Here is a 15,654-nt window from a genome sequence, read left to right as displayed (position 1 = left end):
ACCAATTTTTATTGATCACTGCATAACAGAGCATAAGCTAATGAGGCAGCTAATGAACTTTTTTCGAGACAGCCAAATAGTTTTTGCTGATGCCGAGAATGTATTGGGGAAACAATCTCAAATCCAAAAGAAGTAATTGCACAGCATGTTTGAACTTATACTTAGGAGAACAACCATAGAAAAGGTTGTTTAATTCTGGAATAGTGTCCAAAGAATAAAGGAGAAAAACAGCAAACAGAAAATGATAAAATAGGTGTATGGAAGCACCAGCTCGATGTTCAGTCTCTTCTAATGATTCACAGCACACAGGTTATTACTATGCCTACTGAAAGGAATGTTCTCTTTAAAATACTGCTTGCTTTACATCAGTCCTTTTGCATAATTGAAAACAATGACATGAAAATTCATTTGGGAAACAACCATGGAGTAAGAACAAGTTCTTTAGGAAACTGTTCTTAAAATATTTGCAAGATCTAGAGAAATATCTTCTAAAGTTGCTGTGTTTTTTATTTTAATCCAGAAAAGGGCACAGGTTGTATGTTTAATATATTCAATTTCAAACTTAATAATGCATGAAATTTTCTTTAATCAGGAAGCTATTTAAATTTGCCTACTTAAAAGGCTCCACCTTGAAGTTGAATTTGATACACATAATTTCTCTAGGAAAAAGCTATTCATAAAGAGACCACAGAATTGTGTTTGGCTTGTCTCTGTTATGTGGCAATGACCTTTTAAATCGGTCAGAAGCAGCAGCTGAAATAAACACTGTATTTTCATTCCATGCAGCTTCTGAAAAGGCACTTTTGCTGTTCAGGTCTAGAAGTTAAGTGATATCACAAATTAGCATGTCAAGAGCAAATCTCAGCAACTCTCTTCTTCACTTTCTTGACATGGCTATGCACGCACACGGTAAAGGGCAATGAGAAGTGATGAGATGTTATTCCTGAATCAAAGAGAGCATTTAATCCTTCTTACTCTTACATTTATGAGAAATTACATAATCAACCTGACACAAAGAAATACATACAAATCCTTCACCTCCTTTCCCATAAAAATAAAACAAGCCTAGTTTAGCCATAGAAGTTATTTATGGTTGTCCTGCACTGAAATATTCTCTAACATGAAATATATCCTAGGAGGAAGACTTTGTCTTGGGAAAGCTACCTTTGTTTCCAAAGACTATAAATGAAATAGTGTGACTGCCAGGAAGACAGACAGGACCAATAAGTTGGTATCTCAAAGAGGATCAACATGAGAAATATCCAACATGTGGCAAGCAAAGCAAGGCCTGTGTGGGAAATTGTCCTCCTTATTCAGTGATTGGGCAGTAGATAGGGTGCTCACATCCTCAGTAGGATGTATTTTTACTTTAACAGTAGCATATCTAACTGCATACACGTTATTTCTAACCCCACAGGAGTAAAAAGGATTTACTCCATGTCATGTGGAAGTCAAGTCCTGAGAGTTCCCCAGACGAGATCTCTCTGGAGTTTACTGAGGTGAACCATCACGTGGTGGGGACGTGTGGGGAGAAAGTGTTTCCTACAAGTAACGCAGCCCCTGCAACGGAGGCAAAAAGCAGAGCATCTGAAAATCAAAAGAATGACCATCACTAAAGAATACAGTATTTAGAATATATAATTAAAAACAAAAGTTTGAAGTCTTACCATTTTCAGCAGTAACTGTGATATACCCTGGCAAAAAACCCTGGGTGGATCACTTTCTTCTTCAGCTCAGCTACCTTGTTATTCTCTATCCATGACTTCATTAGTTCCCGTGGTACACAGCTATGTCCATACTGTCATAAGTAGTGATAAACGCTGACGTGGTACCAACATTAAGATTATATAATCTAGATTTTCTTTTATTTTTTAATTCAAGAAATGCAAAGTTGTACAAGATCTGTCAATGATATTTTGCATACTTGATCCTACAATTTGAATCTTACTTGAACAGCAATTTTAGTGACTAAATCGGACAATTAAGAACGAAGGATCCTGATCTCCACATAACACCTGGTGAGAACCTAGGAAACACCTCCATCCATTTCCCAAGACGTACTGCCTCAAAAGCACAAACTGCCCTGCAAGAAATAGTGAGGGGAAAAAATAAAAATAAAATAAAATAAAAAAAATCTGACTTCAAGTTCTGGGCTGAAACTTGTATGGTTTTCCAAGTAAAGAGAAACTCTTTATATTTTAATTATGTAGAAGCTCAAGCAACTTAAGCAGTGGTTGTTGCCACTATTGGTTAGCTTATTATTACTTTTAATTAAATAATGATTTGGTCATATGCTGTTGATAAATGCAGCTTTTACAGTACTTCTGCACTTGCTTTGCAAATGTAGAGCTGTTCTGAAGAGCAGTTGCCTTTTTCTAGCTAATTGACCAGACAACTCAAAGCAGGAAATGTTGAAAAGGTCCACTTTCTACTAAAAGCTCATGGATTAGGACACAGCATGCTACCACCAGTTCCAGAAATGGGGAGGCATCAAGGCACTCTTGAGGAAGCTGCTAAATGAGCACTGATTCTAGAGTCTCAGTGCATTTAGATTCATTAGCATTAGAGATCAAGCACAGTAAAACAGTGCTCGCAGTTACAGCCATGTCAGCCAAACACCAGCCAAACACCAAACTCCTTGCAGAGTTACACTTTCTTTTGCTGCACACGTGTCCAGCAGTTTTTCTATTTTTCTTAGAAAGGAAGTCAACCAAGGTGTGAATGAGCATAGAAAGACAGTTGCATCAGTTTTCCTCCTCTGTAAATATTCATAGAAATATATAATTGTTTAATTTGGAAGAGACCTTAAAGACCATCTAATTCCAACCCCTGCCATGGGCAGGGATACCTCCCACCAGACCAGGTTTCTCAAACCCCCATTCAGCCTAACCTTGAACACCTCCAGGGATGGGGCATCCTTAGCTTCTCTGGGCAACCTGTTCCAAGGCCTCACCAACCTCACAGTAAAGGGTTTCTTCCTTATGTCTAATTTAAATCTACCTTTTTTTGTTCTAAAGCCATTCCCCCTTTTCCTATCACTGCACTCCCTGACAAAGAGTCCTCTCCATCTTTCCTGTAGGCCCCCTTTAGGTACTGGAAGGCTGCTGTGAGGTCTCCCTGGAGCCTTCTCTTCTCCAGGCTGAACAACCCCAACTCTCTCAGCCTCTCTTCGGAGAAGAGATGCTCCAGCCTCTTGATTATCTTCATGGCCCTCCTCTGGACCTGCTTAACAGGTCTACATCCTTCTTGTACTGGGGACCCCAGAACTGAATGCATTCCAACTGTTATAAAACCTTTACATGAGAACAGACACAGCTGTATTCATGATGTCTCACTTTCTGACAGTTCTCAGGTGTGTTTCTGAGCAGCAAAACGTGGCAGCATTATGACCACTCACAGTTCCCAGATAGCCCCAGGTATCATACTTCTCCCCTTCACCCCCTCCTCTCCAGCTTCATCTGGCATCAACCACAAACATTTCAGCTGTCTGGCTTGTTTCTAAGAAAATTAAGTTAACTCCTCAATTCAAAGATCATCATGACTGGCTGGAGAAATTGCCAATCAAGCTCCTTACATAGTTTATTAACAGCTAGGACATTATATCCAGAACTTAAAAAATGCAATAGTTATGGAAAATCTACATGTAAATTTACAAGCTGAACATTTACCAAGGAGTTTGTCATTTGCAAACGGAGAGTCACTTGAAGCTGAATTTCTTATAATCCATTACAATAAGTGGAGAAAAAGTGTCAAGCACACATGGTACTAACATCTAGCTAACAGACACCACCACACAAAGCCCCCACCAGAATTGACATACAGTCTTGAGAGAGAACCTGCCAAACCAACCAACATAGGGAAAGGGCCACAGAAGCCAGTGTCAGGCCTCCACACTGTTAATATAATTAGTTATAACTAGTAAAAAGAGAGGAAAATCCTAAAAGATTTCAAATGTTGAGAGACTATTGTACGTTACAACTGGGAAAAAAAAATAATGTTCAATTGGCATAAATGTATTACAGAATATCTGTGCAACTAGGCTACAGAAAAGGTTAACCATCTTAGAAAATTATTTTTTTCCCCAACATATGAGGGTATGTGAGGAAAACAGTTGCTCACGTTATCAGAATGATAACAAACATTTCATTCAGAAGAGTGAAGAAAATCAATGCGTGACGTCCAGAGGAAGACAAGATGATTCTTACACAGATCACACTCTCTGCTGCCAAATTGGGAATCCTCAGGGATAGGTCACAACTGAATAAACACCAGACTTGCCGCAAAGATTTTCCCTCAGCAAAAACATCATGTTATATTTAACTCTTCTTGAGTGATCTAATGGTTTAAATTACCTTTTCATTTTCTCTAACAATACGTGCATAGTCCATTCTGTCAGTAAATGACCTGGATTTGGAAAGAGGTAACCAGACTAGAGCTGTAACAACTTAATTGGGCTTTTGGCCTAAATTCGGGGTGCACAGAAGGGCGAAACAATTGGAAAGTATTGGTGTGAGAGAGACAAATATCTTGTGCTAGTTCCCTTCAAGTCAAGTTGAACGGAGGGCACAGATAAACGGTATAGAACATGATGGACTAATGGCCTTAAATATGGCTTTAGGGGAGATGAGACAACTGAAGAAGATTGCAAAATGTGTTTAAAGGAGGAGAGTGGCTCAGAGAGAACTCCACAGAGACAGAGCAATGCACACAACAGGCTTGGCAGACCCCTGCAAGGAGTTACACTAGGAAGGCACCAGTCAGCGATGTGCACCCTGAAAAATACAGCTACTGCCCTGCAAAAGAGCAATAAAGACCACAGAAGATGAGATGGGGCAATACTACACACAACAAGACAAATTCATGAACAGTGCCCATAATGTCTGTTGTGGATACTATAGTTACACTGACATGTAGACCAGTGTTTCCTTTTTACGATCACTTAAACAGCTTAAACTCTCTTGTATTCCACACTCCCCTGATGGTGGAAGAGAGATGATATCAGATTATTTTATGTGTTTGCTGTACAAGAAAATCATCTGTCCTGGAAACTGCAGGAAGGCAGCAGAAACAATGTATGAAGTTAATTTGCAATATCAGTACTAGAAAATTCTCCATCAGTCCTTCTTCTCACCCATACTGCCTGAAGGAGCAGCATCCCCATCTTCCTCACCACCCAAAGTAAACGGAAAAATCAGAAGGTTTTCTTCAAGAGTAAAGCGGTCGAGTGGAGACAACCTTTCCTTTCTACGCTTAGGCGCCAAATACTCCAATGAAGACAGGAGACTTCACTAGAAACTTAATTAAAGGGCTGCAGCGCTGCGACTATCAAGTATGAATTTCACTGACTTTCTCTGGACTCCTCAGGTTGCTGAAAGGAAAGCAAAGGGCATAGTGAGGTAGGCTCAGGCAACAGCAAAGAAAGGACTTCTGATGGCAGTTTGGGATTTAGCCATTAGTGTTTTGTCTTCATCCTGCTTTGGTGTCTTGTTCACTTAGGGTTTTTCTGGAAGGCTCAGAAAGAGAGCTGTGAATGAGCCAATTATTTCAGGAAGGTGGATGGAGCTAGATCAGCCTGACAAATAAGAAAGGCTCAGTTGGTGAGTGATGATAGAAGTTGTAAATTTGCCACTCCGTGTGTGCTGCTGGAAATGTGTATTCAAACTGCTTTGTAAAGAGTAGCCTTGAAAGAATTCAAAATCTGCGATGCACTCCTGTAGTAAGGCAGTGAACAGGAGGCTTGTCATGTGAAACGCTCTGAATTTAGTAGTTCCTCAAAAGCAGACAGCATGGGAGGTGATGTCTGCTACAACAGAACCTGGAGAAAATAAAACATAAAATCTGGGATTTGTTTGTTTGTTTTGTTTTTGTTTGTTGTTATTACAAGTGATCTCTAAAGTAACTTGAGTTAACATAGGGAGAGTATGGAGAAACCTATTTCATCTTTGTTTATTTAGATATTCAGCAAAAGTCAGACCTTCTTGTTCCAATCAAGGTGGCATTAGTCAAGCAAAAATCCCTTAAATTTTACTGGAGCTGCTCCACATGTAAATAAATACAAGCAAATGAGATCAGGGATTCATAGACCAGCCTGGGGCTTCTGTCATTGTCCCCAGGAACCAGCATGCATCTCCAAAACAGCAAAAAAAAAAGCAGGGAAAAGTCCTCAATAAAACCAGGAAGAAGTTATGAAAACCTCAAACAGCAGCATCAGCATACAAAACCATGCTAAATCACCACATATATGCATTTGAACTATTGCTGTGCCTTTAACTTCGCACCAAATACTTCGCCCACCTCACATGCTGGAATAGAAGTTGGCTGACCCCCTGGCTGCACTTTCTCCAGCCTTGTAAGGGAAGAGAGGAGCTCCTTGGGCAGGCTGAACGGCTGTGCCATGAGAGCTGCCACAAAAGCTGATTTATGCACAGCAAGCTCTGAGCCTGATGACGTGAGGAACAGCAGGCCTCAGCTGAAGTCAACGGCATTACAGCAAGGAAGAGCTTTTCCTGGACTCGGGAAGGTCCTGAGACATAAACTGCAAAAAGCAGAATGTTCATCTAAGGATGGTCTTTAGCAGGGTTGGCAAGGACTGCAGGTATGTTGGGAGGCAGAATAAGGCAAAATCATGTGGACAAGTTAGAGAAACGATCTAGGAAAAACTCCCGGTAGAATATACCTCAGTGAAAGCATGAGCAGAAATCTGCATTTAGCTGTGGATTCATGCTGGGAAGCAACACACTAAGTAGGAATTATGAGAAATAAATAAATAAAAATGGATCCAGGGGTTACGTTAGATCAGGAATGAAATGAAAGTCAGCTGTGACATGCTCTCAAGAAAAAGACCAGTGCAAACTGAAGGTCAGCTTGTAAGAGAAAGACACTGCAGCTCTGTTTTATGTTGGCAGGGTCTCAGCTGGAGAGCCACGTTTAGTACAGGACTTAAATAAATAAATAAATAGAAAAGGGAAAAAATAATGAGAAAAAACTAGACAATGTGATTTTTAAGGAAAACAGCTCACATAATTGGTGTTTAGTTCTGAAGAAAATGTCTGAAATGACAGTAGTCCTCAAATGCACGGAGGGGGCTGCAGCAAAGAGAAGAAAACTAACTGCTCCAGCTCTCTGGGCTGGGTTGGTAAGGCTTTAAAAGGTAGCAAGAAAGGTTCAGATCACAAGAAAAGGAGAAAGAAAGATCTACCTTCAGTGACTGCAAAGCACCAGCATATGTTGTGAATGCTGTGGAGCCACCAGCACCTGAGTGTTAAAAACCAGACATCTATAAAGCTGATCCCATCTCAGGTTGAGAAGTGGTCTTCTGAATTTCATTTCAGGCCTTTTTATCTATGGGTTTGTTAAAGAACAGGCTGACTCCTGGCTAGTTTTGTTGACCGTCAACGGAGATAGCATTTTAAAATAGTTGTGAGTCCTTTCCTGTCAGAAAGCACTATTTTAAAGCAAATCTGACCGTAGCACATAACAAATGGGTGAGAGTCTGACCCCATGGAGGCATTTTTTTCAGTAGATTTCAGAGATTTTTATCAGTCATATTCCCACTGAGCTCTGCAGGAACTTGCGGGTGACCTTACAGATTAAAAAAAATATATATAGTAATTAATTCATTAAGAGAGAAGGAAGATCTGATGAAGATCCTAGTGGAGGTTTGGAGTACTGGAAAAAACACTTCACTTCAAACACATATCTCCTCCTGTAAAGTTCAAAGGAAATATATGATCAGAAAACAAATTACAGACAGAAAAACAAAGCTCCCTTTTTCTGGCTTATGACTTCTTTGACCATGTCTTGACAGGAACTGCTGGTGCAGCTGCCAGCGATTCCCTCATCCTAGCCCCAGCAAACAGCTTGGAGGATCAAAATGACAAGAATGGAAAAAATAAATAAATAAAAATTATGAAGCCTTTTTGGCTGGATTGTTGACTTGTAACAGTGTTGCACTTAATTGTTATTCCTATTTTTGTGGCTGTTGCTTTTGTTAGTGCAGCCCCGTCGATTTCTACTTGTGCTGGACATAGGAAAACACAAAATAAAACCTTCGCTCAAGAATTTATAAGCTAAAGAGACAAGACAGGAGTGAGAAATAAACTGCTATTGTTTCTTTCATACCGACAAGAAACAGACACAGAAACATTAAATGTGCAGCTTTCCATGTGAAACCCTGCTATGCTTTCCAGTGAACTGACAAACTCCTGCAGCAGGCAGGGGGGCCACAGTGGCAGCTTCACATTGGGCTGGATGCAACATCAGGTTACTGCAGCTGGCGTAAGGTGCATCAGCTCCTACAATGGCAGGCACACAAAGTTTAGTTTTAAATTATCTAATTAGGAGTCTGTGACAACCCATCTGCCTTGAAATGTATGTTTGTGTTCGCCGGGTTAGTGGTAAGCACTGAACCTGAGCTGCACCAAGAAGTTTGCAGTGCAGGCATGGCCTGCATTGAGATGGGACATCTGTGCCAGAGCTGGAAGCAAACTCTGCTCGCTCCCCTCCACGTCTTGCTGTGTAACTGCAGGAACATCTCTGCCCTTTTTTTTTTTTTTTTTTTTTGTCTATGCTGTCCCATTAAATCATTAAATTATGTGTACTTGAAAGGCACGATGAATGTAAAATATGTTTGCCGGGCAACTTGAAAGACCCTCAAACAGCTTAAGAACCAAAACGTTCTTTCCTGCTCAATCTACTTCCATTGAAAATATTAGCTAATCAGCCATCTCTTCTTTTTTTCTCTTCTGAAAACAAAGTTTTAAACCATTTCCATAAAAAAACACCATAGGCAGTTTAATCAATAAATACATTTTTATCCTGTGCTAGGAAGCGTGCTTGTTTTTTCCCTGAGCAGTTATAACTTTGGTGGTCAATTACGGAATTTCTTCAGGCATGGCAAAGTGATGCCATTGATTTTAGTGGGAGCTGAGTAGGGAAAGCTAAGACATTTCAAGAAATTAAAGGGTTTGAGTTTCAGACCAGAAGAAACCTGTTCCTGCTTGATTTTTTTTTTTTTTTAGTTGCAATATATCTAACAGTTAGTTTAGAGTGAGATCAAAGTGTAATCTATTTAGTGCGCAAAATATAGAAGCTATAACTGTGTTTAGAAAATTAATGGCAGTTTTTTTTCTGACAACTTCTACCACTTTGTATCCTCTGGGTCTCAGTCAGTTTTAATAACATCTATGTCAAGAAAAGTAAATAAATAAATAAATAAAAGATTCCTTTTGACTGAAGTGGTATCTTGCAGTTTTGCCCTGAATTAGTGATTTATAGTGATGGATTTAAAAAAAAAAATGGAATTCAGGTTTTTGAGTTTTAATTTATATTAATAGTGCATGACTGAATGAGATCGGTGAAGCAATGGCAGCTCAGGCCTAGGAGTGCCAGAATCCTGTGAGCTAAATGTCTTGGTGACATTTTGGGTCTAAAAGATAGATTCATTTTGTCAAACCCTTTACTCACAGGAGACTGAGCTCATAGTTCCTTTAGTTCATACTAAAAATGGAAAATGCATTCTTTTCTGGGTCTGGATTTACCGCGAAGTGAAAATTCTGCTGGTTTGGCATTCACAGTCACTGAGGCAAGTCCAGTGATTTTTTTATCAGAATTTTATGTCCTAATATTGTATGTGCTGTTGGCATTCAATTGAATTAAAAGTGGGTGTTTATATGTGCATGGATGTGCGTGGATGTATATTTATATGAATTTTCATGCATTTTATATAATGTTTTAATATGGATACAGATGGATATATACATTAAAAATACATTTTATAGGCACATATGTACAGAGAATATACATAGGGTATGTGTATTCATACACATTTATTGCATATGCATGTTTCTAAATATATAAATGACATGAGGATATGAGGATATGAGGAGTAAGATAGGAGGTTTGGAAAAAAGTGGATTTTTCACAATACAGAATTTGATCCAGTGCAGTTATAAACTCGCTTATAAGAAAGTAAGGTTTCTGTCCTTTCCTGTACAGAAGCAATAGAAGCTGGTGCTGGTCAGGAGGAAAAAAAGAATCATTTCCTACTTATGAAAAAGAGAAATAGGAAACCTTCAGGGTCCTGTTTCAGCCTGCTTTATCCCTTTTCACGGTAAGAGCACACCGAACACTTCCAAAGCACTGGCAGGCTGTCATTCCAACCCCTCCCTTGTCATTTGGATGCTTTCTGAGGTCAAACTCCAGGAAGGTTGTGTAAAAGTGCAGTAAATCACGATGCAGCAAGTAATAATAAGTGAAAAAAGTAGTACTTTTTTTTTTTTTCCTAAAAATATGCTATTTTTATGGCCTCGTAGACTGCCCAGAACAAGAAAGTCTGGTCTGTTCAGACTCTGGAAATCCAGAGCTAGCACGGCATTTAGGATCTAGATGTGCAGGGAGAATGAGGGGACAGGGCACTGTCACCTGCTTGTTCCTGGTGGCTCCTGGCATTTGCGAGGGCAGCCGTGGTCAGCCAGGAGAGGTGGGCCAGCTCACAGCTCACATGGGAGCTGAAGGTGTAAAGGAGTGAGGGGGTGTATCAGCTGAGTTTGGGGGGGTGCCAGAGCTCAGTGGCTCCTGTTGACAGTGAGGGCTTGGCTGGGGGAACTGGGAGCAGTGCCTGGAGCTTGAGACGTGGTGATGATGGGAATGATCACTGGAAGTGCTGGGGATTCTTGTTGGAGGGGATGTGAAACCAGCTTGGCATCCCAGCCTGGATGGTGCAAAGGACAAGGAGGGGGTTGCACACAGGGCATGGAATATAGGGCCCCTGGGCTGGGAAGCGCACAGAGTTTGGGGGCAGCCCATGGGAGAGCTATTGGAGCCCAGGGGCAAGCAGTGCTGGGGAGCATCCCACAGTCATAGACCCCTCTGCTGGGGATCCTGTTTGAAGGTGGGGACAGACAGACCCATCCCCGGTGCATTTCTAATACAAAAATTGCATTCTTGCAATGCTAGAATTTCAGGCTAGAATGCTAGAAATCAGGCAGCCATACAAGCAGTAATGACAGCAGAGGTTGGTGGCCACATTATACCTTGGGCTAACCTTCAAGTAAGCAGAGCAATTTTTTTTATTTATTTATTTATAAGTAGAAAGATATCTTTTCTGCCCTCACAATGAAAGTCTTCCAGAGCCTGTTATTTTGCTTATCACAAAGTACTACACCAGATACACACAAAACCAGCTCTATCTCAGGGTTAGAGGTGACTCTATAGTCTTGTTATTTATAGATGAGGGTGTGGTTTTGCGTTTTCCACACGCTGGTCTTGTGCCGTATACAGCAATGAGATCTTCATGCCTTGTTCCATCTGATGTAGATTAAAGAAGTGTTTTTTGTTGTTGTTGTTTTTTTTTGTTTGTTTGTTTGTTTGTTTCCATAACTCAAACAGACTAGGTTGGTTTGGTCTTTTTTTTGTTTGTTTGTTTGTTTTGTTTTGAAGGGAAAAAACATCCTTCATCATGTGTCTGTTCTACACAACCTGCTTCTCTTAGGACTTGTAAAGTAGCTGTACAGACCTTTCAGACAGCATTACTGCCTACCTGCCCTATATGCACACACACAAAAAAAAGAAAAAATAAAGCAGTAGAAACAAGAGCTTTTCCCAACCATAAAGTGAGAATGTATTTACTTCTGAGTTCTTAGATCCCATATAATTCCACAGGCCTTCTTGTCTGCAGATAGATACAAAAATTCTGGGGAATGATAATATGACCTTTTATGGAAAACCTACTGTTTGACAAAAGGCCACCTGCTTGGTTGAAGAATTATCAATAAAACCATGAAAAGCCCCTGTTTCTTTCTGAGCTGCAATGAGCAGAGCATTGCAGCAATGACTTTGATGAAAATGATTTATGAAAAAAAAAAGGGTTACAGTGAGATACAGCAATAAATCACCGTGTTTTTTCCAAGTAACCAGCATTTTCAGCTTAGCTTCTAGGAGGCATAGGAAACTTGTGGTCAATTTACTTGCATCACTCCTCAGGCTCTCAAGGCTCAAGATCAGGGGAAGGAAGTGAATAGGCACAAGGCTGTGTAACCTAATCACTTCTCTGCAGAATAAAGCTCGGTAACAAGTCATTCAACCCTCGTGACCTTGCCAGGATGGCAGTCATGCCAGCCCCAAAAGAAGAAACAGACAGACCAATAAATATAAGTCACAAGGACAACGAACATTAAAATGAGATTTTGTGTTTATAAATGAGGCAAGGAAGAGTCAATGCACAGATGCAGAGCTAGGAAATGAGTCCCATCCTGGGCATGGGCTCTAGGGCTGCTGTGTCTATTTCCCCACTCATATTCAATATTCTTCAAGCTGATGCATGCCTAAGGAGGGCTTCTACACAGGGGCATTCATAAAAAACCTGGGTCCATCCTTTACGTATGAGAAAAATATAGCAGAAGACCTATGCAGAGCTACAATGCTGGTTAGCTGTTTGAACTAAGAAATGTTTGCATTGATGAAGAAACACTGAATCAAAATTGAGAACATAAAGGCCTCTCTTCCTTTTACAGAATCTGAATAAATCTAGTAAAGCTTCACGAACAAAAGAAGAGAGGAATCAGGACATATTTTATATTTACCTATAACCCATTAAGGCTGGTTCACGGCAATTAAAATACAAAAAGTCCAGTTCATTTGATCTTCTGCTGTAAAACTAGAGCAGGTTCTCTGATTCCCCATCTCATGGTTCTTGCCAACCCAAGTGAGCTCCATCAGGCTCCCACCTCCACCCAGCTACTCCAAAATCCACATCAAACATTGATGAACATGTATTTAATGGTTAAAAAGTAAAAAATTAAAAATAAAAAAATAAAATGATGCAAGGTAGGGAACAAGAAAAAGGTTTTGGAAAAGAAACAGGATAAGATGAAAATAGCTGAGGTAGGTAGAACACTACCCATTTCTTGCTTGGAATGTTAGCCTGATGAGTGGCAGCAGGTATATTTTATGGCTTTAAAGTTTCCATGTTCAGCAATTTAAAACATTTATATTGAATGATATTTGAGGTATGACTTCCTTTATACAGCTTCATTTTGATAATGCTATAAAGAATCGATACAATATCTTTCTAAAGAGTTGTTAAACAATTTTCTAAGCAACTTTTAACTCTGTTTTATCAGGTTAGAATAATATTTTTTTCTGCTAGATAAAAAAAAAAAATTACATTCTGCATTCTCCAGCCTTCCCAAGTACAGAGGCACCCATATTTTTTTGCCTGTATTGGTTTGTCTGCCTCGGGCTTTTCTTGGTTGTTTGTTCCTTGTTTATTTTCCTTGGCTGAGAAAATAAAATAAATACAGAAATAAATTGCTGTGCTTAGATGAGAAGGAAGTGATTAATCATAGGTCGAGAAGTCATGTGCATAATAACTAATACACTTCCCAAACTCACCAAGGGAAAAGTGCAATGTTGAAATCTCAGATTTCTTGCATCCATCCAACTACAGGTATACAAAGCAAGGGCTAAGTCATGAATCAGTTCAAATTTGCAGATACAGCTGGTCCAGGATCACAAATAGTTCTTTTGGATAAATATACATAATACTTTCAATCACTGAGTCTTGTAAATGTGTATAAAGGCATCCATACTATAATCAGAGAATTACAGAACAGTTCAGTTTTGAAGGAAGCTCAGGACAATCCTCCTGGTCAAAGTAAATCCAATCCTGAGAAGATGGCTCAAGGTTTTGTTCAGATTTGTGAAAATCTCCAAAAATTAAGCATTAAATACAATATCTGTGAGCCGCCGAGCCACCTGTGCCAGTGTTTGAGAATGCTCATTGGGAAAATGCATTTCTTAATATCTAACCTGAACTTTCCTTCTCTCATCTTGTGTCCCTTGCCCCTTATTCTCCTCATGCAATCGAGATGCGTAACTGTAGGCTCGCCAAGTATGAAACTTTTTCCTTAAGCATTTGCTGTGGCCTTTGGGTAGTTTCACTGAAGTCAGAGTCTTGTTTAGCCATCTGCTTTTATATGAAACATTTTATATGAATGCTCAAGGTACCATAAAAATCAAATAAGAAAGTTTGGTGTGTTCATATGTAGAATATATGCATATATAAAATATATAGATATGTATATATGAGTATGTGCGTGATGTGTGTATCTTTATATACGCATAAACGCCTGTGTTTGTGTGCTGTGAGTGCCAGAGGTGGGGTGTTCCCACGCCCTGCTCAGCACCCAGGCTGCGGGCTTTGGGTAGGGTCATGCACGCTCCTCGTTGAGCATCAACGGGGAGGTACTGCCCCAGCGTGGTGGCTTGTCTCCTTGCACGCTCCCTTCAAATTGCGGGTCTTCAATTCACTGAACTTTTTCTCACTTTTTGTCCTCGAAGCTTTTGCCACTGATATGGATTCACAGAGTTTTGCTTCACTTTGTGCTGGCTATTTGCGTGAACCTTAGGTAATAGGGTTGTTTTTTTAATGAAGCACTAGGAAGCAGCTTCAGCAGTTTCATGCTTTGCTTTTTGTTTAAGTCACCCACTGCAACTGCAAATATATAAAAACAGTTCAGTGCTGATTTTTTAGAATGATTGTTGAAAGCAATGTCTGTCCTTCTGATTTTGAACAATCAGTCTCCACATGCCTGAGGGACTCACAGAGACAGGCACCCTATTCACAGGGCATTTTTCCAGTTATTTTTATTCCTGAATAGAAAAGTACCATGACAGGCATGTATCACCTAAAGCATGTGTGCTGACATGCCCTGTGCATCATTACTGCCCTTAAATTGTTCTTACACCTGTATAACTGATAAGACCTTGTTGTACCTGATTTAGAGGGTTTCAGGCCAATTTATCAGCCCTGCATGAGTCACATGGAGTCAAATGAATGCATTGTGAGTGCTACAACAGTGACCTCAAACATCTTATTCCTGTGTCAGGTCCATATACACTATAGCTAGAAATACTTTTTGAACATATTTTGAAGGTATGTGTGGGCTCAGCCTCCATGCCTGGCTTTTCATTAACACCTTCATCCAAATAATCTGTGTAAGAGTCAAGTTGTAGCTTGAACTAAAGCATTTGTTCATGCTTGGCTGGCAGGTTGCATGCATGCTCCCAGGAAAATAGAGCTCATGACTGTAGGAACAGAAAGGGGGACACCAGACCATCAGAGGCTGATGTGTTTAATTTAGACTGATGCCCAGCTAGCTCATCCATTGCAATCACAGCTGCAGCAGCCTGAGCATGCAAGTAAAATATGAACCAGGCCATAAAGTTTGATTTTTATAGGGGAAAATATAAACTCACTGAAAGGGATTTACCTGTATTACAGTTGCTTACAGCCTTTCAGAATGCTAAGGACAACTCCCAGTTTTCGTAAGGGCCTGATTGTAATACTCAATTCCTTTTACATTACCAAAAAGGAAAAGAAAAGAAAAAAAAAAAAAAAGAGGAAAAAGAAGAAAAAGAAAGAAAGAAAAAAGAAGAATGAGGACAGTAACTCTGTTTTCCAGAATTCAGTTTGCTCAGACAAGCTTTTTTTTTTTTTTTTTTTTTGAAATCATCCTTTTTTATACCAAGATTTCTGGAAAGCTTATGCATTTAATGCAGCTAGCCATGACCTTGACAAATGTATTGTGTGAAGATAAGCAGGTTATAATATAATCATTATCCAATCAATACCTGTATTTCCTAACTGAACTT

This window comes from Anser cygnoides, chromosome 1 (assembly GCF_040182565.1).
Source record: "Anser cygnoides isolate HZ-2024a breed goose chromosome 1, Taihu_goose_T2T_genome, whole genome shotgun sequence".
NCBI lineage: Eukaryota > Metazoa > Chordata > Aves > Anseriformes > Anatidae > Anser > Anser cygnoides.
The sequence above is the reverse complement of the archived record's forward strand: the minus strand, read 5'-3'. Positions refer to the sequence as shown.